Source organism: Ambystoma mexicanum, chromosome 6p (genome assembly GCF_040938575.1).
Source record: "Ambystoma mexicanum isolate Mex_15411 chromosome 6p, UKY_AmexF1_1, whole genome shotgun sequence".
Taxonomy (NCBI): Eukaryota; Metazoa; Chordata; class Amphibia; order Caudata; family Ambystomatidae; genus Ambystoma; species Ambystoma mexicanum.
The window spans coordinates 921,942,500-921,969,601 of NC_090935.1; positions in this window are offsets into that span (position 1 = coordinate 921,942,500).

Sequence of the window (27,102 nt, forward strand, 5' to 3'; positions counted from 1 at the left end):
GCCTGTCCTGGGTGGGGTGGCGTTGCGTCAACAGGCCATGCAAGGTGAACTGCAGTCTTTTCATGAGGTGACTGCACGTCTTCTCGAATGGCTCGTTGACCGCGTTGACCTACTGGGACAGCTCACCAGGGCCGGATTCCTCAGTTTTCTGGACCTTGTTCCGACCCCCTCCTCAACTGAACCCCCTATGCCCCAGTCGTCCTCCATGCCATCTTCCCACCCATGTATCACCTGGGTACCCTGTGGAGCTACCTCAGACCCTGCGGCCAGGCTGGTGGAGGAAACATCCCTGCCACAGTCGGGAGGCGGACGTCAAGCAGGGGTGGCCACCACGACAACTGCACCCCAGCCGGAGGAGGATGTGCAGGCAGCAAGAGCCAGGGCACAGGCAGAGGCACAGCAGCAGCAGCAACAAGGTGGGAGCCATCATGGCTCGGGGCCTTCGACATCGGAGGGGCAGTCATCGGCCAGGCCATGCTATAGATGCGGAGCGGCAGCGGGCAGAAGAGGCACGGCTCACGATGGTCAGGATGGAGAACTCCATGCGGAGGGCCCTGAGGCGGGCCGAGTGCTTCGAGGCAATTCGCAGGGGGTTGGAGGAGAACATGTCGTTGTCCCTGCGAACCCTCAGGGCCATGGAAGAGGACCGCCTCCAGGACATTGAGCAGGAGTTCGATGTTTCACACGCAAAAGGGCCTTGTGCGAGCGGGGTACATGTATAACTGGGGTTCACGGAAAGTCTCACACGCGATTTCAGCAGGGTACGTGTATTTCGGGGGTGCCGGGGAGTCCTACACGTGAATTGGCAGTGTGGGTCCTCCCAGGTGTTCCCTCTACACCCTCCACGGCCCCTGCAGGCAGCCCACACCACAGGGGACTACCCTGCACCCCTGGTCATGTCCCGCAGGCAGCCCATCCACCATGGGCATGCCCCCCAGCCAAGCCACATGTCACCTTTCACTACTGATCACCAACTCAGCAGGCCCCCACTCATGCCCCCCTGCATACCCACCCCCCAGCATTGAGGGGCACGTGCCAGCAGGCCCCCACTCATGTCCCACTCATGTCCCCCTGGACCCCCACCCCCCAGCAGTGCAGGGCACCTGCCAGCAGGCCCCCACTCGTGTCCCACTCATGTCCCCTTGCACCCCTACCCCCCAGCAGTGCAGGGCACCTGCCAGCAGGCCCCCACACATGTCCCACTCATGTCCCCCTGCACCCCCACCCCCCAGCACTGAGGGGCACCGGCCAGCAGGCCCCCACTCATATCCCCCTGCACCCCCACCCCCCAGCACTGAGGGGCACCTGCCAGCAGGCCCCCACTCATGTCCCCCTGCACCCCCACCCCCCAGCACTGAGGGGCACCTGCCAGCAGGCCCCCACTCATGTCCCCCTGTACCCCCACCCCCCAGCACTGAGGGGCACCTGCCAGCAGGCCCCCACTCATGTCCCACTCATGTCCCCCTGCACCCCCACCCCCCAGCACTGAGGGGCACCTGCCTGCAGGCCCCCACTCATTTCCCCCTGCACCCCACCCCCCAGCACTGAGAGGCACCTGCCAGCAGGCCCCCACTCATGTCCCCCTGCACCCCCACCCCACAGCACTGTGGGGCACCTGCCAGCAGGCCCCCACTCATGTCCCACTCATGTTCCCCTGCACCCCCACCCCCCAGCAGTGAAATGCCGATCTCATGACACAAACCAAAAGTCAACTATGTACATCAACACATGTCCGTCACACACATACATTGGTTGGCATTGCTTGTGTAAACCCACATTTTCACATGCATCAACCCAATGAGCGAATCCCACACATGGAACTAAAAAATGAAAATGTATTATGCACATGAAATCAAAAATGAAATGAAAGCATTCCAAAATATGAAACATGAAATGAAAAGCATGTGAAAAAGATGATTGAATGAAAATGATAACCAATCCCAAAAAATTTGAAAGAAAAACAGTCCAAAGTCACCCTCCAACAAGGCAAATCCAAAGGAAATTTAAAAAAAAAATTTACTACCCCCACCAGGCCCCATGTGCGGCTCAGTAGCGGGCTCCTCCTCCTCTGTGGAGACCACCAACCTGGATGTCTCCACACCGTCTTCTGCCATTGGAAGCCCCTGTGGGGGCTGACCCGGCCCTTCTGCCACAGCCATTGTGGCAGACGCAGCACCAGCCCCCTCGCTCCCGGATGATGGTAATTCCTGGAGGGTGGCTGTGCCTTGCGTCGCCGCCCAGTGGAGGCATCCCCGCCGCTTGGCTTCACAGCGCCGTCTCCGCCCTCTTCTTTACTTGACGCTGCGTAGAGGGAGACATAGAACACAAGCATCAGGGTACAGTACAAAATACCCTAGACAGGAAGCAATAACACATGAGTGGCACTGTCAAATGTCACTTCCATCCTGTCATTCCACAACACATGGGTGAATGAACACAACACACATGCAGAAACAGTCCTGGCGCCTGCAATCAACATCAACATCCATTTAGAAGGGCCGCTGTAAACCAAGATGTTGCCTTCAAAGTCACATGCATCTATGGCGTTTCAAAGTCACACACACACTTCTCAGGCACACACACACACATGTGCACCATACATGTACATGACATCAGCACCCATTCCTCACCCCCCCTTCAAGTCCAGGAACAGAGACAGCCATGCTTTCATGTGTGCATTCCGCATAGAGCTCCCCATGTTGCATTAAAACACATGCACCAACCATGTGGTTCACACATAACCGGTCTCACATGCATGACCATGATGTCCCTGCACACACACATCCATACATGGCCTATGTCACACATACAGGCAAGCATCAGACTACCAGCACACTGCAACATGCCCTGTCTCACACAGCAATGCTTGGCCACTTACCGCTCAACTCCAGACGGGTCTGCCTCCGAAGGATCTGGGCGTGGAACGCTGGGCTTACGCATTCCAGGACCCTCCTCTGGATGTTACTCATGCGTGCCCGGCCCCCCTCCGCGAGGCACCGGGCCTTGTGGAGGGTTCTGGACCTGAAGTCCTCCCAGCGCTTCTTGACGTGCTTGATGTCGCGGGTTGCCACCCCCTCCGCGTTGAGGGCAACCACTACGTCATCCCAGATCCTCTCCCGTCCTTCCTTGTTGGCGCGCGATGTTCCGAAGAGGGCATCATAATGCCCCAGGACATGCTCCACCAGGACACCAACTTCGGTGGCAGTGAAGCTGGTGGCCCTCTGCCTCTCTGGATGGGGGTTGCCAGTGGTGCCAGATGGAGATGTGCCCGACATGGCAACCCCAGAGGCAGGAGTGGGTGGGCAACTGGGTCCTGGGGCTGGGATGTGGAGCTATGGTATCCCAGTCGGGAGTCTTCTGTTCCAGTAGGGGTGGACACAGCAACTGGACCCCTGCTGACAGTCAGGCAGCAGCAGATGGCAGGTGGGAGCGTGCTCGGGGCTCTGGGGGGCAGGAAAATGGCCTTCAGGGCAGGAGCATGGTCTTCCGTGTGTGTATGCGTGGCCAGCTTGATATGGAGTGATTTGGCATGTGAAAAATTGCACGTCAGCGTGTAATTCGAGGAAACGCCCTTAGCGCATAAGCGGGTCAGCACACGTACGCGATTTCATTGGACCAAAGGCCCTTAGCACGTAAGCGCGTCTGTGACGTATCGCGCACGGGCGCTGCCCATTCGCATATAAAACTTCACGGCAACCCCAGGAATACACGTACCCCACTCGCACAGGGCCCTTTCGCATGTAAAACTTCACGCGAACCCCAGGAATACAGTACCCCACTCGCACAGGGCCCTTTCGCATGTAAAACTTCACACGAACCCCAGGAATACAGTACCCCACTCCCACAGGGCCCTTTCGCGTGTGAGACTTCCCGCGAACCCCAGTTATACATGTACCCCACTCGCACAGGCCCTTTCGCGTGTGAAACTTCCCGCGAACCCCGTAATACATGTACCCTGCTCCAATCGCGTGTGAAACTTCCCGCGCACCCCAGTAATACACGTACCCCACTTGCACAGGGTCAATCGCGTGTGAAACTTCCCACGAACCCCGGTAATACACGTACCCCACTCGCACAGGGCCAATCGCGTGTGAAACTTCCCGCGAACCCCAGTAATACACGTAGCCCACTCGCACAGGGCCAATCGCGTGTGAAACTTCCCGCGCACCCCCGAAATACACATACCCTGCTCCAATCGCGTGTGAAACTTCCCGCGAACCCCAGTAATACACGTACCCCACTCGCATAGGGCCAATTGCGTGTGAAACTTCCCGCGAACCCCAGTAATACACGTACCCAACTCGACTCGCACAGGGCCAATCGCGTGTGAAACTTCCCACGAACCCCAGTAATACACGTACCCCACTCGCACAGGCCCAATCGCGTGTGAAACTTCCCGCACACCCCAGTAATACACGTACCCCACTCGTACATGGCCAATCTCGTGTGAAACTTCCCGCGAACCTCAGTAATACACGTACCCCACTCGCACAGGGCCAATCGCATGTGAAACTTCCCGCGCACCTCCGAAATACACGTACCCTGCTCCAATCGCGTGTGAAACTTCCCGAGAACCCCAGCAATACACGTATCCCACTCGCACAGGGCCAATCGCGTGTGAAACTTCCTGCGCACCCCCGAAATACACGTACCCTGCTCCAATGGCGTGTGAAACTTCCCCCGAACCCCAGTAATACACGTACCCCACTTGCACAGGGCTATCACGTATGAAGATTCCCGCGAACCCCAGTAATACACGTTCCCCGCTTGCCGTGCTGGTACAGGGTTAGCGCAGCCCTTTGCGCTGGATTGGGGATTTTGATGGCTTTTCCCTGCGCGAGGGGCGTTCTTGGGGGCGTAACTGGCGCTGCTGCAGGGTCGCTGCTCCACTGTGCGCCACGGCTGGTTTTGGAGGCTAAAATCATGAATATGCTGTGCCCGGAAATCGATTTTAGCGCACGCGGTTGACGCAGACATTCGCACGCGCACACTGTGCGCCAGCCGCGTGCGCCACTTTTGTGCGAAATTCTATGAATTACCCTGTGAATGCCCACACTTCTTTATGCAGAAAGGGAAACTTCCCTGATCCCTTTCCACCAACTTGGTCTATCTCCCCACACTTCTACGAACTTTTGGGAATTCCTGCACTCCATTAATATATGCTCTTTGTTCTGCTTCTTTTGTCTCTGTTGCTCCTTTGGGGTCCTCTGACCTAATATATCACTTAGTTTGCTAGAGTCACTGTGACCCCTTCGTATTTCTGTGTTTCTTAGTTTTCTTGGGTCCCTGTGACCCTCCTGGAGGTTTATGCTGTTCGGTTTCTTGGGCTTGCATAACCCTTTGACTTGTCTTGTTCTCTTGTTTCTCTCAGGCCCCTGTGACCCTTAGCTCGGGCTAGAGTAGTCCTTCCCTCTTCCCAGCTCGTTCTCTCTTCTCCTCACTCTGAAATGGGCAACCCACGTACCTACTCTGTGGTCGTACTTGCTCCACTGAGGGTCCACCTCACAAGTGAATGCACCGTTCTCCACGGCATGTCACTCCTCGTTTCTGAAGGCTAGAGGTCTTCAGGTTCCACTAGTCGGGTTCCACTAATCTTGGCTCGCTCTCTCTCTTCCACTGACTCTCGTTCCTGGACTCGGCATCTGTTTGCGGGCTGCAGGCCCAGAATGACCTGTACATGGCTGCACATCCAACTCTGGTTCGCTCTGTGTGGCATCTGCTTCTCTGGCCTGGTGCGCTTCCTTGTCTGGTGTACGATATCTCCATCTGGTGTCCACCACCTTCCACACCACAGCCGGCTCTGGTATGCGCTGCTCCTCCCCATACCAACGTTGTCCTGTCTGAAACTCACCTCAGTGTCGGCTTTCTCCTCCTCCATTCAAGGATCTTTGGCCCTTTATTATCTCTCATCTATGCAGAAGGGCCGTATTGTTCAGCACAGGCTGTCAAGCCTGTTAAAAGTTCAGCATTACCTTGAGCGAAACACATAGATGTATTGTCAGCCTTCCTTACTTCCATGTAGGTAGAGAATACTTTGCATCTATGGAGTTCCCTATGGGAATGGGAGTTCTTGTCCCCTAAAAGGGAGTCACTCCCACTGAGGCCCCGCTTTCCCAAACTCCCAGGGAGGGTTTCGCGGAGCAGACTCACCTTCCTAGCCTCCAAGGGGTGGCTCCCATTAGGGAGGTAGGGACAAAGTCTCCAGATTCAGCACACATGATAAGAATGACTACGTCCCAATATTCACTCTAGATCACACCTGCATTAAAATGAATACATTTGACAATGGAGATGTAATTTGCTTCAAATGCTGTAAACATGGGTCTGATCTTTTACATATTGTATTAGTTTAGCTAGGAAAATTAGATTGTAAAAAAAAGACATATATTTAATCATGTTTTTGGCTGCATTTGTCCATGAGGGACAGATGCAAGATGTCAAAACAAACTCATTAATTACATGATTGCCAGAAACATAAAGCAGGCTATGAAGTAAAACGTTGTCGTGGTTTGAAGAATCTACTGGAGCATATAACATTGGTGGTCTTATGTGTTGGTAACGAGGAAATGACAATCTGTATCAGCCATTTATAGGAATATGAAAGCAATAGGTTTCTGGTGGCTAACACTGTATTTAATAGATTAATTAAGCTGCGATTTGAAATACACATATAGGTTTTCAGGTCAATGGTCCAATGACTAGAATGAAAAAGAAAATATATGAGTTGGGCATTGTGAGTTTTATTCTGGGTAGTAAAATATGGAACAGAATACCTGAAAAAAAGAATCCTAATGTGGATGGTAACTGCTGCGTTTGTGGATTATTTATTCATAATACATAAACATTTCTTGCAGATGCTCCTTTTGTGAAAATATGGGAGTTGAGGTAAATATATTCACTTCACACCTACTTGGAAGATGGTTTTTATGTTTGTCTTTATTAAAATCAACATTTCTCTGATCAGTGTAAATATATTTTTGGGGCTTGACCACTCTCTGGTTTTTGACTGGTTTGCTTTATTGCTGATGTCCTTCATTCTACACTATCATGTGATTAAAAAAGTAATAGTGATGATTTTTCTTCTTCCAATAGCGCCATAATTTCCCCAAAACGCCATGTAATTAGTATCTTCCAGTCCTATGTAATTGACGAGCATTGACTATCTAAAATATAAAGAAAAAAGTATCCAAAATCGAGGATTGCAGTTGCTAAATCCTTGACGCGGTTACAGTGCATTTAAAATGTCCGGAATGATAGAGTTCCTTGTTTCAGAGGCTGGTTCCCTTCCTCTGGATTTCTCTTCACTCTGTTTTATACTTTCAAGAATATTATTTCCTTAAATTCTTCTTGATCAACAAAACTGCTGGTATACAAAACATCTTAGCTCTTGGTCTGTATCTTAGTAGGATACCTGGTGTACTCTGCTGCCAGGTTTTCACTCTTTTTCAAAATGTTAGAACACAGCCTTTTACTAGTCCTGATTTATCCTTCTCAGGACCCCCTTAGGTGATGCATTTTATAAATACTTTCCTGGTGTGTTTCCCTACCAGGGCTTTCTCATATGAGTACACTTGCAACTTGCATCCACCTGGTATACTCTTCTGACAGGACTTACTTATATGAACACACTTGCATCTGCCTGGTATACTCTCCTGCCAGGGTTTTCTTATAAGAACACACTTGCAACTACCTGGTATACTCTCCTGCTGCCAGAGTTTTTCTCTTGTGACTTGAATCTGCCTGGTATATGCTCTTTCAGGGCTTTTCTCTTGTGACCTAAATATACATGGTATGTTCTCTTTCCAGGGCTTTTCTCTTGTGACTTGAATCTGCCTGGTATATAATCTGGCCAAAACTTCTCTCATATGTATACTCTGGCAAATTTAACCTGCCTGGTATATTCTCCTGCCACGTCTTTTCTCAGAGGTATTTTCTTGTGTCTTGTGTCTGCCTGCTGTAGTCACCTGCCAGGGATTGCCTTATATGTGCACTGTGCACATTTACAAAATGAATAGTCTTTTATGTGTATTCAGTTCTGTCTTGAGTCTGCCGGGTATCCTTTCCTGCCAGGGTATTTCTTATAGGTATACAGCATACACGTACAAACTTGACAGCATCTTATATTTACTCTTTAAGTGACATTCACTTGCTTGTTCATTCTTATATACTGCATTCACTGTTATTTTCTTTCAGCAGGGTTGCTTATATGCCTCGATATCCCTGCTTCCGTGGAGTGGATTCACCGGCTCTTGATGGCGCATCTAGGTTCTCCTGCAGCAAAGCCTGTGGTTGCTCTTTGGCATTCCGCTATCTTCTGCTGCCTCTGCGCTGTAGCTTTGGTGGCTCTTGTGGCTCCCGTTCGTCTGTTCGGTGTCTCTCTGGACTCGGGTGGTGTGGATGCTGCCTCTCGGTAACTTCAAATGCTCGGGAGCCTTTCTCCTGATTTGGCCATTCTCGCAGCATACCATACTCTTCAGTCAACTCTCCTCAGTGGTTGGCTCCACAGACCTCGCACTAGCCGTGCAGTTCCTCAGTCGGCACCAAGAGGACTGGAAATCTTCAGCCATCATCTGCTTGTCAGCTGGTTCACCGGTTTAAATCTCCCGGCATCAGGCATGTTCCTGCAACAACTAGAGCGCAGCTTGTGCTCTTGGCCTCCATTGATATTCATTACCCAGCTCATCTTCTTCGCTACAGTATTTTCACATTTAGGGAAATAGAAGGCAGTTCTTGATAACTTGTATACAAAGTCTGGGACAGTGTTCTCAGTGATCTTGAAAGGCAGGTCAGTTCTTGATGATTTCTATGCAGAGTATGGGAAGGGGCTTTCAGGAGTCTTGAAAGCCAAGTCAGGTTTTGATGACTTGTATACAGATGTTGTGAAAGTGTTTTCAGTACCCTTCCTAGGTCGGAGAGGGGAGTTATTAAGGCATGGGGAATTGAGGGGGTATCCTCAAAATAGAAAGGGGATGCCATGTCTCATCCAATGATGTCATAACACCTCCCTGATGGCTGCCTTGCCCCATGTGATCATCCCTCATAAAGCCACCCCCAGAGTCATGATCAGATAGCATCTGCCATCCCCAGACCACATGAGGAGAGGTTGTAACAGGGAAAGAAGGTATGACACCATTGGATTCATCACATCAGGAAAGGAAAAATTGTGGGAGATGGAAGGGAAGATCAAACAAATAAGTGGAAAGGGAAATAAAGGGAAGGAAAGAGAAAGAGACAGAAATAGAAGGAAAAGGCACAGAAGGGAATTGAAGGGAAGGGAATTGTATGTAATGGACTCAAATTAAATGGAGCGGAAAGGATAGTGGGAAGGGATGGGGAAAGGAAATAAAGAGGAGCACATTGTAGCAATGAAAAAGGGAAAAGAAATTAAATGAAAAGGAAGGGAGACAAATGAAGGGACACTGTTGTACAGTTTTTGAAAATGCAGTTTCAGTTTATAATAATGTCCTACCAACACTTCTTTGTGCTCCAAAATGTTTGCTCCAACACTGTGGTTGTCATCATTTTACGATTGATTGGTCTGGTCTTTTCTTCTGTAATGAACGTGGATGCATTCAGAACTGGGAACATGGAACACGGAAATGCAGTCCATGCCAGTACACTGGTCATCCCCTTCAATTACACTGGCAATGCATGTTTATTGTGAATACATAAAAGTAAGGACAAATATTGTGCCACTTAGCCATTCCCATGCTAGAGTGTTAGATCATGTCAATGCTGAGCTGCCACACAACACACAGTACAAATTTCAGATATGTATGTGTTGCATGGTTCCTGAAATACCGCCCTCACAATAACATGAGGAAGTAGCCTGACCGTTTAAAGTAATGATAATACCACATTGGACCATCATTAACATTGGCAAAGAGCTAGCGTCGTACACGACTACGGTAGGTAATACTGGAAAGACGGCCTACATTGCATAAAGCAGGTGCAGAAAGGCATCTGCTTCTTAAAGAACCAGTGGAAAGGAAGTTCTTTAGCATGACTGCAAGGATCAGGGATGTCAAGCGCTTTAAAATGACTAAGAAACCCAAAGTAACCAAAGGCAGCATTGTTGGGGCGATGCCATGCCTTTAATCATGTTAATGTTGGAAATGGTAGGCCGCAAGATGCGTCTGGTCAATGTTTCCAGCTCTTTCCTCTCTGAAATCCCTCTTCCTGTGGCGCAGAATAACAGCTAATCAGAGCTTACTGTACATTTCCAAGAGTGCTCTGGCTAATCTAAAGCACTGGACTGTGATTTCACAATCAGAAAGCAGCAGTTCTCATATTTCCCCCCTTATAATGTGGCTGAAGTGGTTCATGAACTGAGGAGTGCGGCTGGCATTGTAATTTAATGTTGCATTAGTTCCAGTAAAAAGAAATATAGCAAAAATAAACATTGGTTTCCATCCACTCATACTTTTGATTGCACCACAAGCAAGTACACAAGAGTTGGCTTGATTATGCCACGTGCGGCATGAGGAGGCTGAGGGTAGTGCAAGTAGTTGAGCTGGATTCTGATGATGGCCATGCCATCTAGGCTAAAGGCAGTGCCATCTGCGTGTTGAGATGCGAGGCGTTACAGGTATAGCACACGCATGCCAAGGGGATACCAGAGGACTTAAGAGGAGTCGGCAGGAAAAGATGAGTCGGCAGGAAAAGGAGGGGCGCTGAGACTGACAACTAAGACAGAAGGCGTGCTTGACCATCAGCTGGAAAATAAATAAATACAAGTAATACACATGCTCCTTGTCTGTCATCCTTCGAATCCAGATAAGACAGACAACTGACGCTGGATACGTGCACCACTTGTATTTGGTGCCATGGTTGCAGAGAGCCGCCTGTGATTTTGTGGAATGGTCCCCATCCCCTCCTTGTGCACCTGCCAGGGATGCGCAAGAAGACCTTGGCTTTACGGAGCCCGACTGACCATCTGACTGATGCCGAAAGACTCACGGTGGGCTTCAGTGAGGCTGAAGCTGGCTACCCTCTCATCGAGAATCATTGTCAGGGCGGTGGTAACCTTACTGTGGGTACATAGATGGATGCCCGATAGCACTGCGTTGCTGGTCTCTCCTATAACTGCCGAAGGGCATCGGCTATTCTTAGTGGAGTCTCAACATGTCATGCTTTCCCATCAGTTCTCCGCATGGCAGTGCATTGTCGAAAAGTCACAGAGGCAGGCTCTTCAGTCCAACGAATGCACATGGCAAAATCAATGTCATGCCATGGATACCATCAAATGTGCATAGCAGGTGGGCACATGTGGGAATAACTACATCTTTACCTTCCGCGAGTACATGAGGGTCCTTTTCTCTGCAACATTTGGGATTGCATATGTTAAACTCATTACGAACATTTCCCTTAACATAAACACGCCCGCCTTCAAAGCACATACTACCAAGCTGAACATGCGGAATCACGTCAGCTGTGGAGGTGTTACCTCCACACAGAGCATAACCCTGTCTCCTTCCATGCAACCAGATGAATCAGATGAAGACCTGTATCCTATGGTGGCAACCTCTTCCTGATCTGGCCTGCTCTAGACTATCATTACAAGTTTCATTGACTTTACTTACTCCAGCACACATATGCCTCCACGGTACTTCTGGATAAGAGGATTTGACACCCTAATCGCAAACATGTGTGTAATAACCTTTTTGAAATGACACAGCATAATGCTATGCTACTTTAAATGACAGCCTGGTGGAGATTTTCACACCAGGGAAAATGTTGGTTTATTGCATGAGCAAAATATTTTCACACATCCATGGAAGAAAAAAGGTAAACAGTGGACAGTTTTGTGATGCAACTAAAAGAGTGAATACATGATTGCCACAAATGCTCTGGGGATGAAGCTGGGAAATCTCAAGACACTGTTGGCCATGAGTCATCCATTTCCACAAAGGTGCTTTTTCAGAAACCAAATGAGCTCAGGAGTATAGCTCAGGGGCAATGTGCTCGCCTTGGAAGCAAGACAACACAGAGCACCACAGGTTCAATCCCCGGTCCGTGCTTAGAAACCGGATATAAATAACCCATCATAACACCATTTCTGCCTGTGTTTCCAGAATAGTGGATTCATAGTGTGTGGGAGTGAGGGGTCATTTGGGTCCCCCTCATGCATTCAGCACGAAATAAACCACTTGCTCACGCATTAGCGAGGGATGTCTCCATTGCCCGTATGCTAACATTAGCATAAGTAGGGATATTGCGGGATACAGTTGGCTTCCATTTTGTGTGCCCTCGACTCCATCTTTGGACTAGGCCTCACTTCGATAACACAAAAAGGCTTCTCTCCCCTCTGCAGAGCCGCGCACACCACGCTTATGCCCCCCTCCTTTCTCACCCTGTTTGAAAGCTTCACAGATCTCTTTCTCATGGATATGCCAGGGATAATTGAAACAAATAATACATTTATCATTTCACTCTTCCTCTGTGATCACTGTCCTGTGTGTGAACCGGCCCGAACCATGCCTTGTAGCTCATCCATCTCCAAAAACCCACCCGTGCCCTCTTACCCCGCTGTTGGAAAATTACTGCCAATATAACCGTGCCCTCCTAAGGTATTCTCATGATGTACCAGAAGTGTCACCCTGCTGTGCAGCCCACCCCAGCGTGCCCCCTATTAAAACCAGACCTCTGTCACTGTATATTACACCCAAATGTCAGTGTGCCCCATGATTGCTTTGATGAGCACAGGTCCGCCCCATGACCAAGGTTATCACGCCAACCAAGACCCCTAAGCCCGGTACCCCATATAAGTCCTAATGAATGATGATATAATTATATGTATGTAATTTATAGGTTTGTAAAGATTTACTCAAAGGTATACTAATGATCAATGTTTATTGTGTGTGTAGTGGTAGTTTTTCATGCAAGCTTTGTTAGTGTCCGTTCTAGCTCACCGCGACCTAATCCTCACCCCTCCTGGATACAGGCAGATGGACCTCGTGACGCTCACCCTTCCGCCAACTGAGCAGCCAATCCGAAGAAAGCAGCACCTAAGAATACATATGTTGACCTGCTCACCACCAATCCTGTACTATTGTAATCTCTTATGTAATGATGTCACCGATGATGCTTTTTCCCTTTATAATTCTATGTAATTGTATTGATTGCCAGAGCGCTCTCGAGGCAGCAGAGTTCTCCGGATGCCAACTTTATATAAAGCAACTAAATCTTGCAATCTGTTCTCTTAGTCTCATTCCCCATTGGGGTGTCTTATATTTTCTGGCTATGCATGTGTAAGAGGGGGAGTGAGCCTTTACAATAGGCAGAAGTTATGGCTTACTCACCATCTGAGCTGGTCTGCAAATTAAATGGCAGTCTGTGATTGAAAAGGATCAAAATGAAAGAATACTACAGATGCAGCCTGAACAGTAACATAAAGAGGGATGTCCTACAATGCAACAAACCTGGCGACCCTGTGTAAACGATAACCACTTCCACGACATGTGCCGTGCATCCAAGGATCAGTAGAACATGATAAGGCTGAGAGGAGCAGGACAAACGATGATGGAGATCGACAAAGGCAGGAACCATACCACTAAACCTTCATCTGTGAAGGTGAAGGCTACACTGGCCTAACAAAAAAAGTACTAGCTCAAAACTGGGAAGATTGACAAATGTGTTCTCTGCTCACGATCCAGGGACTAACATACACATTTTCTACTGGTCAAAAAATTGACCTTGGAATCATGTTACAGCAAGTGAGTAAATGCTACTCTCCACTGAGTTTCTTATCAACAAGGGGCCACAATACATGTGATAAAAGAACCTGAAATCCCAATAGGTCTAAGAGTCACTCACACAGCAGAAAAGAACCTGAAATCCCAATAGGACTAAGAGTCACTCACACAGCAGAATATAACCGTCTGGGTCAGATAGAAAACTGGGGACATTTCAGGCAACAATTTAGCCCAATGGTCACATTGCTGAATCGGAAATATTTGTCCTCAGCACTGACATTCATTGATGTTCAACATCCTGGGAAAATGAAAGGGGCAACAACCCAGACTGTACATTGATGAGTTCATAAAGCCTGTATGAGAAAATAATCGGTTTGCCCTTTAATGTGCAGAAAAACGAGTTGGAGCAATGTGGCAGTTTCTACTCTACCAAGACATAATCAAACCACCTAGTGGTGCAACTTTCTGGACCGGCCCATTATTCTAATTCTCAAAAGAGATTTAAGTGGAAATATAAATAGATGTGTGGACATGTGCTCCCAAAAAAAGCGATTATAAGGCTAATAGAACTTGCTACCAGAATAAATGATTCGACACAGTCTCAGCGAGGCCACACTCTTTTATTAACTTAACTCTGGAGGATAGTTCAGGTGAAATTCACTCATCTTGTAAACAAGGCAATGCCGAGCTGCACAGCTTTGCTACTTAGTTCCATGCTTATACCGAGCACCACACATTTGATCCTTGGACACATACTTAGAGGCCGGAGTCGAGCATGAAGTGTGATATAAAGGAAGGAAAGAGAGAAAGAGTGAAGGAAAGAAGGAAAGAAGGAAAGAAGGAAAGAAAGAGCTCTCATCAGTGGGACTTGGACACGGAAATTCTTGAACAGCTGAGCTGCTCCAGGAAGAGATAGATTTTATTTTTATTTTATTTATATAGCGCCAAATCCCGCAGGCATCAAGGCGCACATAAAAAGGACCGCATGAGAACAAGACAAAAGAAACTCTCATAAAATAACTGATCCAATGTCAATATATGGGATTTCCAGGAGAGTCTGAGTAAGTAGCGGAGGCTATTGAAACAGGAATGTTTTTAACCGTTTTCTAAAAATCAGATGACGTTCTTCCAATCGTAACTCGACTGGAAGAGCATTCCATGCTTGTGCCGTGAGAACAGGGAAAGAACGTCCGTAACCTTGTGTTTTTTTGGGTTTAGGAATATTGAAAAGACCACTGGAAGTAGAGCAGAGCGGTAAGGAGGGAGCGTATAATTAAATTGTTCTTTGAGGTATATAGGCGCCACCCCACACAGGCGTTTATGAGCCAGAGAGAGAGCCTTACATCTTACAGTAGCTTGTACTGCTAACCAAAACCAATGAGGTTCCCTTCTTGCACCCGAAACATGCTCTGATTTAGGAAGGTCACAGATGATGCAGACAGCCTCATTCTGTAATACCTGAAGTCTATCTAGGACACCCTTATTTTCTCCAATCAGCGGGGCGTTGCAATAATCAATGCATGGCATTATAATGGCCCTGACTAAAGTCTGTCAGTTTTCTAATGACAGAAGGGGTTTAATGTTTCTTAAGACTCTTAGATGGTAATGCGAGTTAGCAATGATCCCACCCACCTGTGCCTCTGGGCTCATAAATGCCTCCAGACAGACACCTAGAGTCTTGCCTTGTTTATGACTCCTATGCGATTGCCTTCAATTTCCATGTGTCTACAGTCCAAACTTAGTTTGGCTCTAGCTTGTGGAGAGCCATACATCATCAGTTCAGTTTTGTTACTATTTAAATACATACAACTATTGGACATCCGATTTTTAAGGGTGTCGTAGATATACTCAAGTCTGGCAGAGTCAGCGCTATGGCAGCCACTTCGCTCCAATAGGAGCTGAGTGCCATCTGCATATTTGGTGAAATGAATTCCCATAAATGTTAGTAGGTCACCCAGAGGGCTAATGTACAAATGAAACAAGATGGGGGACAGGCACGCTGCTTGCAGGACTCCACAGTGTATTAACTCAGCTCCCAAACTGGCGTTTCCCCAGCCAACCCTAGAGGACCTATTACTCAGAAAAGAGGTAACCCAACGTATGGCTTCGTGAGAGCAATTACCTGTGGTCGCAAGAATGTCCAGTAAGCACCTGTGGTCCAGCAAGTCGAAAGTGGTCATAGGTCACATTCTGACTGCTTGAATGTCAGCAACGAGATACTTTATTTTGGAGAGGCAGGACAAGTATGAGACAGATTTTTTGCGCATTGCGAACTTCCACTCGCTTCAGTAGTTTAATAAGCTTGATGAGCTCTTTGGAGAGCTTATGGCTAGCGAAACTCACTCGGTGTTTATGCAATTGCATGTTGGTTTGACTCTAGCTTTCAACTCTGCGGTGTGGCAAATTCATATATCAAGCAACTGCATCTGTAGGTTACATAAACCCTGCTGGGATCTCACTGCACGCTTTGTTTGCTTGCCCTACATTAAAAGAGGCTAGATGTCGCTTGACAAATCCTCTATTTAAGCATCTAACAGGCCTGAAGGCCAGGGGTGCTCTTAACTCCAAATACGAGCTGAGAGCACCAACAGGGACACTTCCGATTGACTATCAGCTGCAGAGATGAATGGCCGGCCTCATAGCCAAGGCGTACACTTCAAGGAGAAACGAGGCCACCCAAAGCACATGAACAGCATCTGTCTAAAGAGGAGCCCGTGGGTTCCCTTCCAGCTACTGGGGTTCCTCTAGCACTGGTTGCGGAGTCACCACCACTCAACTACTTGTGGGGTCCGGTTCCCTGCTTTCTACTTTCGCAGGAAGCTTCAGGGTCCACACAAGATACTAGACTAGTGTTCACTAAATAACAGAGTGCGTTGCTCTGGAAGCCATACTAGTAAACATGGAAAAACATAAAGATACAGTGGCTGAGCTTTTCGTTTACTGACATGCGTTTACTGAAATGTTCTTTCTAAAGGATGATCATGACTCATCATTTCAGCACGCCCCCAACCACCATCGATTACAATACTGTGCCAACTCTACATCCTTCAAACTTTGATAAACTGAGAACCATTATATTGGGGGTTAACAACTAGTATTAGAATGAGAAAGGTATCAAAAGGATAATTTATTAACAACACACGTTCAACTTTTTATCTGGCTTAGGGAATCACTCTGCCCCAGTGCTAATACAATTGAAAACTGTACTTGCACCAGTGCAACATGTCTGTAAGGACCCTGGATAGTTCTGCATGTATTCAATTCAGGGGTTTTCATTTCTAAAGTGGCAACCTCCTTTGTTGTGATATGATATATGCTATAATATGATATGATATTTTATTTATAGCGCACCCATTCACAAGTGTTTCAAGGCGCGACGAGGCAAGGGAGGGGTACAAGGGAGGAGAAGACAACTGTCTTACTAGGCCCAGTGACATTGAGAACGCGCAAGTGCAGGGTAGAGGGAAAGGGAAAGTGCAAGGGGCAGGGGAGGAGTGGAAAGTGCTGAACAAGGGATAAAAACAACAACAGGTAGTGCGGCCAGCATGTGGCTTATGCAATAATTAAGCGAAGACAACGGAATTCTAAAAGTGCAGGTAAGGGGACTGTAGGGTTGCAGATACACCAAAAATGTAAAGGTTGCCAGGAGGCAGTGCAGATATGCAGCTGGGCGGGCAGAGATCTGGGCCTGGTTTCAGAGGGTAGCAAGGTGCCCAGTCCAGAAACAGAACAGATCAGCAGGGTAGAGGGAGAGAGAAGGCAGAAGCAAAGAGGAAGGTCTTGAGGTGCTTCTGGAACCGAAGATGGTTCTCCTCAAGTTTCAGAGAGGCTCCAGAGGGAGGCCCCAGCCAAAGAAAGTGATCTACCACCAACTTGTTGCTTGGAAAAGCAATTGATCCTGAGGAAGTTGGAGGTGGGGGAGCGAAGAGCTTGAGAAGGGAGGTATTTCCGGAAGGAGAGTTGAAGGTATTGCAAACACAGGCCCCAGAATGCCTTGTGGACAATGCAGAGCGTCTTGAGCGTAAACCTTGCAGCCACTGTGAGCCAATGAAGAGATTTCAGGGCTGGAGAGATGCGATCCATGGGCTTGAGGCCAAGGACAAGACTTGCAGTCCTGTTCTGGATGAGTGTCAAAGGGCGGAGAGTAGTAGCAGGCAGATTTAGAAAGAGGCTGTTGCAGTAGTACAGTCTAGAGAGAACCAGAGCTCTAGAGACAGTGATCTTCTGGGGGAAGGAGAGGAAAGGAAGAATACCTCTGAGGAGGTGCAGTTGGTAGTGTGACTTCTTAGAGACGTCAGAGATGTGAGGAGAAAAGTGTGGAGTCGAAGCCAACCCTGAGGTTCTTAGAGTCACAGGTGGGAGCAGGAAGAGGGCCAAGGCAGGCCGGCAAGAAAGTAACAGGAAAGGAAGGTGCAGGAGTGCTGATGAGGATGATCTCTGTCTTACTGGCATTTAGGCAAAGGTTGTTGGTGGCACACCAGTCCTGGATTTCAGACAGACAGCCGTAGATGAGAGAGGGAGAACAGGTGGCAGAGGGGAGCCTGAAAATGAGCAGAGTGTCATCCGTATAGCACTGAAAGCTGGAGCAGAGAGCAGCAATGCGGTGGGCGAGGGGTGCAAGATATTGGTTGAAAAACCAGGGGGAGAGGTTAGACCCCTGGTGAACCCACAGGTAGAGAATGAGATAGAGGAAAGGAAGGACCCAAGTTGGACCTGGGAGGGTCGGTTGGAGAGGAAAGAGGTCATGTTTGGCTCTATGCTGAGGAAACAGCCCCAGGACCATGTTATATAATCATAGGAGGGAACCAGTGACCCCCCACGCCACCCACCAGAGATCTTCTGAGCCATAGGAAGTGTAAAAGAAAATGTGTTCTTTCTTTTCAAAAATATTACTGTTCACACAGTTGTTATAAAAAAGCAATTCAAATAAATAGTAAAAACTCACATACATGTGCGCTGTAGACCGACCCTCTCATTCATTAACTTAAGCTTTACCTCCATAAGTGAGACAAATAACCTGTGCCGACAGCACCGGCGATACTAGCAAGTATTACCGAATACAATACAAATGTGGGGTGGCAAATACACAATTGAAAGGCTGCAACTATTAAATTGATACAGCAAAGTAAGATTGATACGATCATGGATTATGTTTCAATCAAAATCAAGCGACGTTTACTTCACCCATTTCGGCCAACGGGCTTTTAGTGTAGGAAAAGGATTACTTGCAGTTTGGGAATATGCATGCAAGGTAGGAATAAGTCAAAGCGTCTCATAGGGTCAGGAAAGCACATAACAAATGGAGAAAGGCCACAGGCACAAGAGGGGAGAAGCAGACTAACTCAAAAGAGTAATGCGCAGTCTCAGGCAGGTGCACTGCTCTGGTGCATGGGGGGGGCAGCACATGGGCTAAGTCAGCTCCGAGAGGGACAGAAACAGGCGCTGATGGGGGCAGCTCATGGACTCTGCTGAGAACAACACAAGGGTTCAGAGTGTCCATACACTGGCCCTCATTACAACACCGGCGCTAAACCATGGCGCTATTAGCACCATGGTTGGTGCCGGTGTTGTAACGAGTCCGCCGTGGTGAAATGGGGAAATACTGCCCCATTCTAAGGTTGGCGTTGCGGTATTTCCGCATTTCCCCATGTCCCTTCCTCATCCCCATTTTTCCCCATAGGGCTCAATGGGAATGGGGAAGGCGGCAATTACGGTACCGCAAATTGTGGTACCGTAATTACCTACGAGGTCCCTTTGCGGGTCCAGACCAGCCGTTCAGGTCGGGTCCTGCAAAGGGACCTCGTAGTAAGGCGCTAAGTGGTTAACGGCGCCGCAGCCTTTTACGGCGCCGTTAACCACTTAGCGCCAGGGTTGTAATGACCTTTACAGACTCGGGAAGACAGCAACAGGACTCAGGAGGGGCAGTGCATAAGCTCAGGTGGACAGCAAACAGGCTCAGGGGAGAACACAGGCTCAGAGGGAAACAACACGCAGCATCAGGGGGGATATCACAAAATCCTCAGGGGGACAGTTTCATGGGTAAACAGGAGAAAAGGGCTCTGGGAAGGGGCAGGAGACATGCTCAGTGATTGGACATCAGACAAGTGAATGTTTGGGTGCTAGACGTGCTCAGGGAGAGGATAGGGGTGCCCCAAGTCACAATCCCAGTACAGTTCCATTACAGTGGATGGTCGGCACGGGAGGGGCGATGAGTCCAGTAGGAGTGTTGACAGTGAAATGTGGGCGGTAACAGATCCAATGAGGGGAGTGGCCGTTCCAGTCAGGTATTTCCCAGGACCTCTGAAGTAGAGACGTAGACCGGTTAGGGCCTGAGGGAGCAAAGCCCACCCACAATCTGTAAATGCACACTAAGTAGTGCTGTGTGGGCATTGACAGATGTTAATGTCACTTTGTCAGGCTAAACTACATTAGCTTCAGACCCCACTTGTTAGACAGTCCTGGCTACGCCTCTGCTGTGAAGGCTCTGCACCCCCTTATACCATGCCAGCTGCACTCTCCGTCTGCTTTGCCTTCTGACAGGGCCTTCCCGCGGGGCCCGCTTCTCAGCTCATAGTTACGAGAGATTCCTTGATAGACAAGGTGCTGGCATCATGACCATCACGGGGAGCTGGAGAGAGCATGGGCGGGCTGTGCTTTTTAAGCCTTGGCACGCTCGGGGAAGCACAGCAGCGGCGGTTATGTTTCAGAATGGTTCAGCAAGCCAAATTGGCTGGACAATTCAGCACGACTGGGCAACATAAACACATGATGCAAGAGGGGCACACCAGTCATCAGGAGCAGCCACACACCGTGGTCATCCGAATCCTCTATCCTGGAATCAAGCACGCTTTGACCTTCACTGTGATCTTAGCTGTCATCATTTTCTTGCTGCTATCTTCTCCAAGATGGAAGGGGCAGCTGACGCCAGGCTTTCGGCCTGCTGCTACCAAAGCTAGTGGGAACATACAGGGCATCTTGTAAGATGGGTAAGGCGAGAGGGGTAAGAGGAAAGAGGGGTGGGGCGAGATTACCGTGTGGAAGCCCTTTCAGGGATGGTGCACCGCCGGACACACCACAATACTATTTCCCTAAACCCCAGGTGTATCCCTCTTCACTGGTTCCTCAACCACATCACTCCTCTTCCCCCATCCATTCGCCAGTCCAGAGCAACAGCAGGAAACCCTAAGGGACTTGGGTGGTGGTGCATCGCATGTGAGGTATGACATGCAGTAACATAACAAAGCAACCAGAGAAACTCGACTGAATATTATCTGGTGTTAGTTGTATGTTAGAAAGGTCATGATTTTCTTACACGCTAGTAAACACCTAGCAAATGCCTGTTGGGCACCATAGTGTCAGATGATTGAGGCCTAATAGCCTAAACAGCAAAAAAAGGTAAACAGCCATATCCTGAATTTTCTACAGACCTTTCCTCCTCTTCACTCCTACTTGATCTTTGGGCATGCAAATAGAGTGCAACAGTTCAAGAGACTGTTTTGCAAGAGGCCTAGCATAGACACCTGCGTTGGACCCAGTCACTTACTCCTTCTATAGCTACCACGGTCCCTTGTTTAGGTGACCCTAGGTGCACTTTCCCATGCCAGGATGGGATGAGAAGGTCTTTTACTGAGGGAACGTCGCTGTGTTCCCAAAGACCTGCCTGTCTCCCCCCTCTCCATGCTCCTGGGCCACAGCGGCCCAAGATGGCTGCATGTGCAGTCCAAACCACTCAGCCATTCCTGCAGCCAAGGAGATCACCCCAATGGGTGACATGAGGGGGACATCTTGATGAGGTCAGTCAGCTCAGTGATTCTCGGCATCCTCTTCATCCTATTCCTCTCAACCAAGGGTCCAGTGGGCAGTGTTAAAAAAAAAGAGGTGAGGGGTGCTCCTGATCTAAGGGCATCATTCCAAGATTGGCAGAGTGGTAACAAAGGGATGGGAAAGGGATTACTGGCCCTTTTACAGCACCAGCACATTTGGAGTTTCTGGATGAAACTCTTAACTTCCATCTAGTTATGTGTGGAGGACATGTCCTCCATAAAAACCTATTAATGCATGCAGTAACTACCATATGCAGTCATTCCCATTCTTCATTGGGTCCTATGGTACTATAGAATGGGAAATAACTGAAGGGTCTCCATCACTTCCCTCATGTGATAAAGGTACTCGAGTTTAGGTATTTCCAAAAGAAATACCTCCATAATGTCGATGGGGCACTACGCATTTACTGCAACACTCCTTAGCTTTGAATGTTTTGCGTTCAGTTTACATTGCGACATTCATGATATTCTCAATGTTTTGTGGAATCTAAAGGAATGTCCTTGTAGGCTTCATTATGCCATTTTGGCTCCCTCTCACAGCTAGAAGTTCTTATTTCTACACCATTTCGTTTGGTCTATCCTACTGTACAGACATCCATCCCTCGAACACTCCCATAAAGACTCTTACCTTGTGTACCTCAAATTGTCTATGTTGGAGGTCCTTGTGTGTTGATTTTCAGTCTGAGAACTCTGTGCTGAGACTTTCCCACTAGTTGGAAGTGGCCTGTGGTACGGTGAGATGTTACATTGCATTTTCCTTGAGGTGACCTCCACACATAAAGCATAAATGCATACAGAGAAGTTCCAAAACCACATTGAGGAGCTAAAGGTGAGGAGCTCAGCGCATAAGCTGCCCTTTCTAGCAAGAGCCACTAGCAGAGGACTTCGAATATCAACCTGATGTCATCACAAGAAGGGAATTCATTTTATTGTTAAGGTGATAAGAGAGGAAGAAACCCTTAGAAAAAGCCTTTTTTTGGATTCTTCACGCCCGAATGTAGCCCTGAGAAGTCATATGTCACACTCATACAAAAAGGCCTCAATCTAAACATATATGTAAATGCAGTGAAGGCGGTATAACTGATTCTCACTGGAAAAACAATACTTAAAGTAAACCATAACGTATGTTTGAAAATTGGGATAAACCAGGATCTGTTTATATCTTTCAGGACTGCTAGTGATGCCTGCCACATGTCTGCTGTCAGTCCAGAGAAGGGCTGCCACATGGTCATGGGTGACCAGAAATCTGCTTTCATCCTCAGATTCTGGATGTTCCGAGCGTGCCCGGGAACTGAATCCAACTAAAGCGGCTCCATTCCTATCAATGGGGGCAAATCCCATTCTCAATGAGATGATTAGCTTCCTTCCCCTCCCTCTCCATAGCCACTCAGCCCCTGCTCGTCCACCTAGCTACAGATCAGAATACTACTTCAAAGATCACACCAGCATGGGCTCCCTTTCCTCCGGAGGATCAACCCTGTACCCGCCCACCTTTTCACCTGCCACATCTGCTGCATGATGTTGGTCCTTGTCATGCCCCACAATTCTGGTGTCTGCACATTATAGAGTAGTTAAGTTGAGGATCGAGATACATAGGAAACCCAAAAATGTATTTGCTAATAACTTTTCACTCACATGATGGTTTTGGCTGAAATTTTGCAAACAAAAAATGCTTAACTCAGTGCGTTCCTGTTGCAAAGCCCAAGAGCGCATACATATTAGAAGAGAAGGGATTCCCAATGACATTAAAATGGCATTATGGGGGACATAGCATTATGGGGACATCGACAGGAGCGTACCGATTTAAGCTGGTCAAGACTTCCCACATTTGCTGAATTTCAGGGGTTTTGTTGAGTTAAATCGGTACACCGAAACTGCACCGTAACTAAGGGTTTTTTTCAGTGAACCATACATACATAGGTCTACATAGTAGAAAGCCTCGCTATCCAGGTAAACAGGACAGACCTGCACAACCCTGCAGCAGCTCCATTCTAATGCTCCTAGGATCGCAGAAGACTTACAAACAGTGCTTCTCATCTTACTTTCACACTATCTAGAACTTTCTACTATCATTCCTGAGTTTTGCCTCCCCCTTCCAAAGGTTCAGGCGCCAAGTCAAAGCCCGTTAATTCTGGCTCCATTATCTACTGCTCCCAGCATGACTGCGGATAGCTGCCAGAGATGTTCCCATGGCTGATGGCCTCCCTTCGTATACATTGTTTATTATGTATTATTGTACTCTCGAAGCACCTGAACCTGCATGTGTAACCTGCACAAGCGTGGATATTACCCACCAGAATGTGCTGTTTCTTGTGCTCGGGCCCCACTATATACATGTGCCAATAAAATATATTAAGAGCATTTCATGATCTACCCATCAAGGTGAGGCTCAGCTTCAAAGTGATCCGTTTAATCCACAAGCCTGGAAATAATTGTGTTGCTGTTCCTCTGGACACTGTGTGAAGCAATTTAAGAACCCGATAGAAGAAACAGTGGGTGTTGTGAGTGGCACTGAATCAGGAGGTGTTGTTGATACTAAGAAACGTTTGGCAACAGTTCAGAGACAGCTTGAATAAACGAGTCTATGAAAGAACGGATTACATGTTCAAAAGTGCAAAGGTAGGGAGAGGCATTCTTCCGCTAAACCCGGTGGAGTCATCGCATGCTTATATCTGGGGCTGCAAAGCCTCAAAACACAGGATTAACCAAACGACGGCGCTTCCCTGCACGAGCCCTCGAGTTCACGGGCGCTTGTAGGGAGTGTCAGGCGAACCCGTACTCATGAGGCAATCTTGGCAGCGTCTTGAAAGTTACCGTCATATTTCATGCCGACGGACTTTGCAAGGACTCGCTTACGCTTTGAAGAAAGCCTGGCCCGCCCTATCAGAGACTAGAATCGTTATCATCGATAATTATAAGGCATGCAAGTGCTCTCGCCAGGTTTCGCTGGAAGCCAAGGGCACATGGCAAGCCTGTGGCCTGATTGCCATAGGTAAGGTCTAATCTAGAATTGCGATTCCTTCCTCTTTCTCTGGACCAGTGCTTTAAATGGGCCGATCCTACCCGGCCCACAGTACCCGCACTTCTTATATTTGAGCATTGAGTACCTGCACTTCTCAATACCTGAAAAGGTACTCAACTATGTTGCAAGGAGAAAATGAAAGCGTTTCATTTCACTTCATCGCAACTTAAATACTAAGCTTCTGCAGCCTCTCCCCCCCTCCTCTGCCCAGCACCCGCAGTGTCCACAATGTCTCCTTCTGTGCCCCCCTAAACCCCCAGAACAAAAGGAGAAGCAGGCATGCATGTCCCGTGCTCTAAGCACACTAGGCGGGGAACACTGTTTCCCTGAGTGGGCTTCACCTGCTCTCATTGCTGTCCTCTGATAGAGCGGGGATTGAATTGGAAAGCCTGGGAAATGACTTTTTAAAGATGCCTATTCTAATATGTAACTTACATAATTAGAGTTGTGATGGAACGTCCAGTTACCTACCGAATTTCTTATTAGGCAATGAAAGCGGGCAATAATATAACCCCCCCCCCCTCTCTAAAGATTAGTTTACAGTCATGGCATCTGCAGGCTTGATGCGCAAAAAAGAAAGTCTCATTTAATATAGAAATTCAAACTTTATTAACACAATGCATAAAATAAAACTGGAAGTTTGATGTAAGGATCTCAGATACACTGCTTTATCAAAGTGTGTGCTCCTTGGCACATCATTTAATCCCACTGGGCATTGCCTGCAAACAAGAGGGTCGGCCTAAAAGGGACCTGCGCCCAAGTACCTGCACTTCTTTGTTTTCTCCATTTAAAGCTTACCTTTTCTCGTTTAAGAAACATTATCTTTCCTAATTTCTTGGCCATTCTTGCTTTGTTTAACGATCCTTTATGTCTTTACGCAAATACGGGGAGAAAGCTGGCCAGGCCAAGCCTAGAAACAAGCGGTAGAATAAGGACCCCAAAGGCCCACAGCCTTGCCCAGTCCCCCATTTACCCACCGGCTCTTAAGCAGTAGACCTTACATGGGGCCCGGCTTTACACAGGAATATGCAGCTTGCCCGAGACTCTGTCCCAGGCCATCATATGATAATGATAAAATGATTCACAAGCGGATGCTGCAGCCATATGCGTGTGGCCTACATCTCATGAATGTGGGAATAAGAAATAGGAAGATATAATTATTAAGCAATAAGCACTAGTTCCACGGGCTGAAATTGGTGGTAACGTGCCAGGTCCCGAGTTAATACACCTGAGCACAGCACTGGCCTTTAACGAGGGTCCCGGTTCCGTTACCACTCATGCCAGCCAGTGGAATGGGTGCTTATTGCTATTAACAGTCTGGGTTTGCAATCCGGAAACCCAGGCTGGTAAGATCAATTATTTTCTTTCAATTAATTGAAAGAAAATACTTCTTAAGATGGCCGCCATGGATCAGGAAGGTGGGGCTCCATACGGAGGCCTCTTCCATTTCCAGAGCATAGTGGCCAGGAGGCAGACGGAGCAACAGCAGCAGCGACGGAGATGGGCGCCACCGCCGCTGAAGAAAAAAAGTTCAGTGGGGGTGGTAAGGACAGGAAATTTAACATGAAGGGAAGGGAGGGTGGGGGGAAGATGGCGGAACAAGAGAAGCAGTCGTCAGGTTGCTTGAATCTGATTCGTTGCTTCACCCATCCCCGGTGCTAATCGGGGTTATGACCCACTGGCCAATGCTACATGTGCCCTCTAAATATTACTTTGTTTTGCTTAGAAGCACCCATCGCTCACTTTAAAAAAAAAATGTAAACATCAAAACTGTAAGCAAAGGCCTCAAAACTATGTACTTCACGATTCTGACCACCATAAGCATTTTTGTTCGGAATTCGCTGGAAGACTTTACAGACTTTAAGGGCCTCATTACACGTAGTGCGGTAAGGGTTTACCGGTACCGGTAAGGGCACCGGTACCGGTAAACCCTTACCGCCTTACTACAAGGTCCATTTGCGGGTTGGTACTTTAACACCTGCTTTTTAGCAGGCGTTAAAAACCAACCCGCAAAGGGACCAGGGTGCTAATTACGGTACCGCAATTTGCGGCACCATAATTAGCGCCTTCCCCATTCCCATAGAGCCCTATGGGGCAAAAATAGGAATGGGGAAGGGCAATGGGGGAAGGGGGAATTACCGCCCCGCCAACCTTGGAATAGGGCGGTAATTCCCCTTTCCTCCAAGGCGGTGCCGGTATTTTACCGGCATGCACCAAAGTGCTAATAGCACCTTGGTCCACCGCCTACCGTGTAATGAGGCCCTAAATCTTGCAGAAAGAGGGCCTGCCAGAGTTTTGAAATGGAACTCCTGTTAACGTGTCTTTTTTTTACCTGCCTCATTCCAAGGGAAACCTGAGTGAGGAAGGGTCTATAGATGGAGAGGGAATTCTGTCCTATCCTCCATATCCTCACTTTGTATTACTAAAGTTCCCTTAGATAATAAGTAGGCCCTGGCACCCTAGAAAACAGCCAAAGCACTATAGGGAAGAGAAGCAAACTCCTATAGATTCTGATGATGTCCTTCCTGAGGAATGTGTACATATAATTGGAGAACCTCATTCT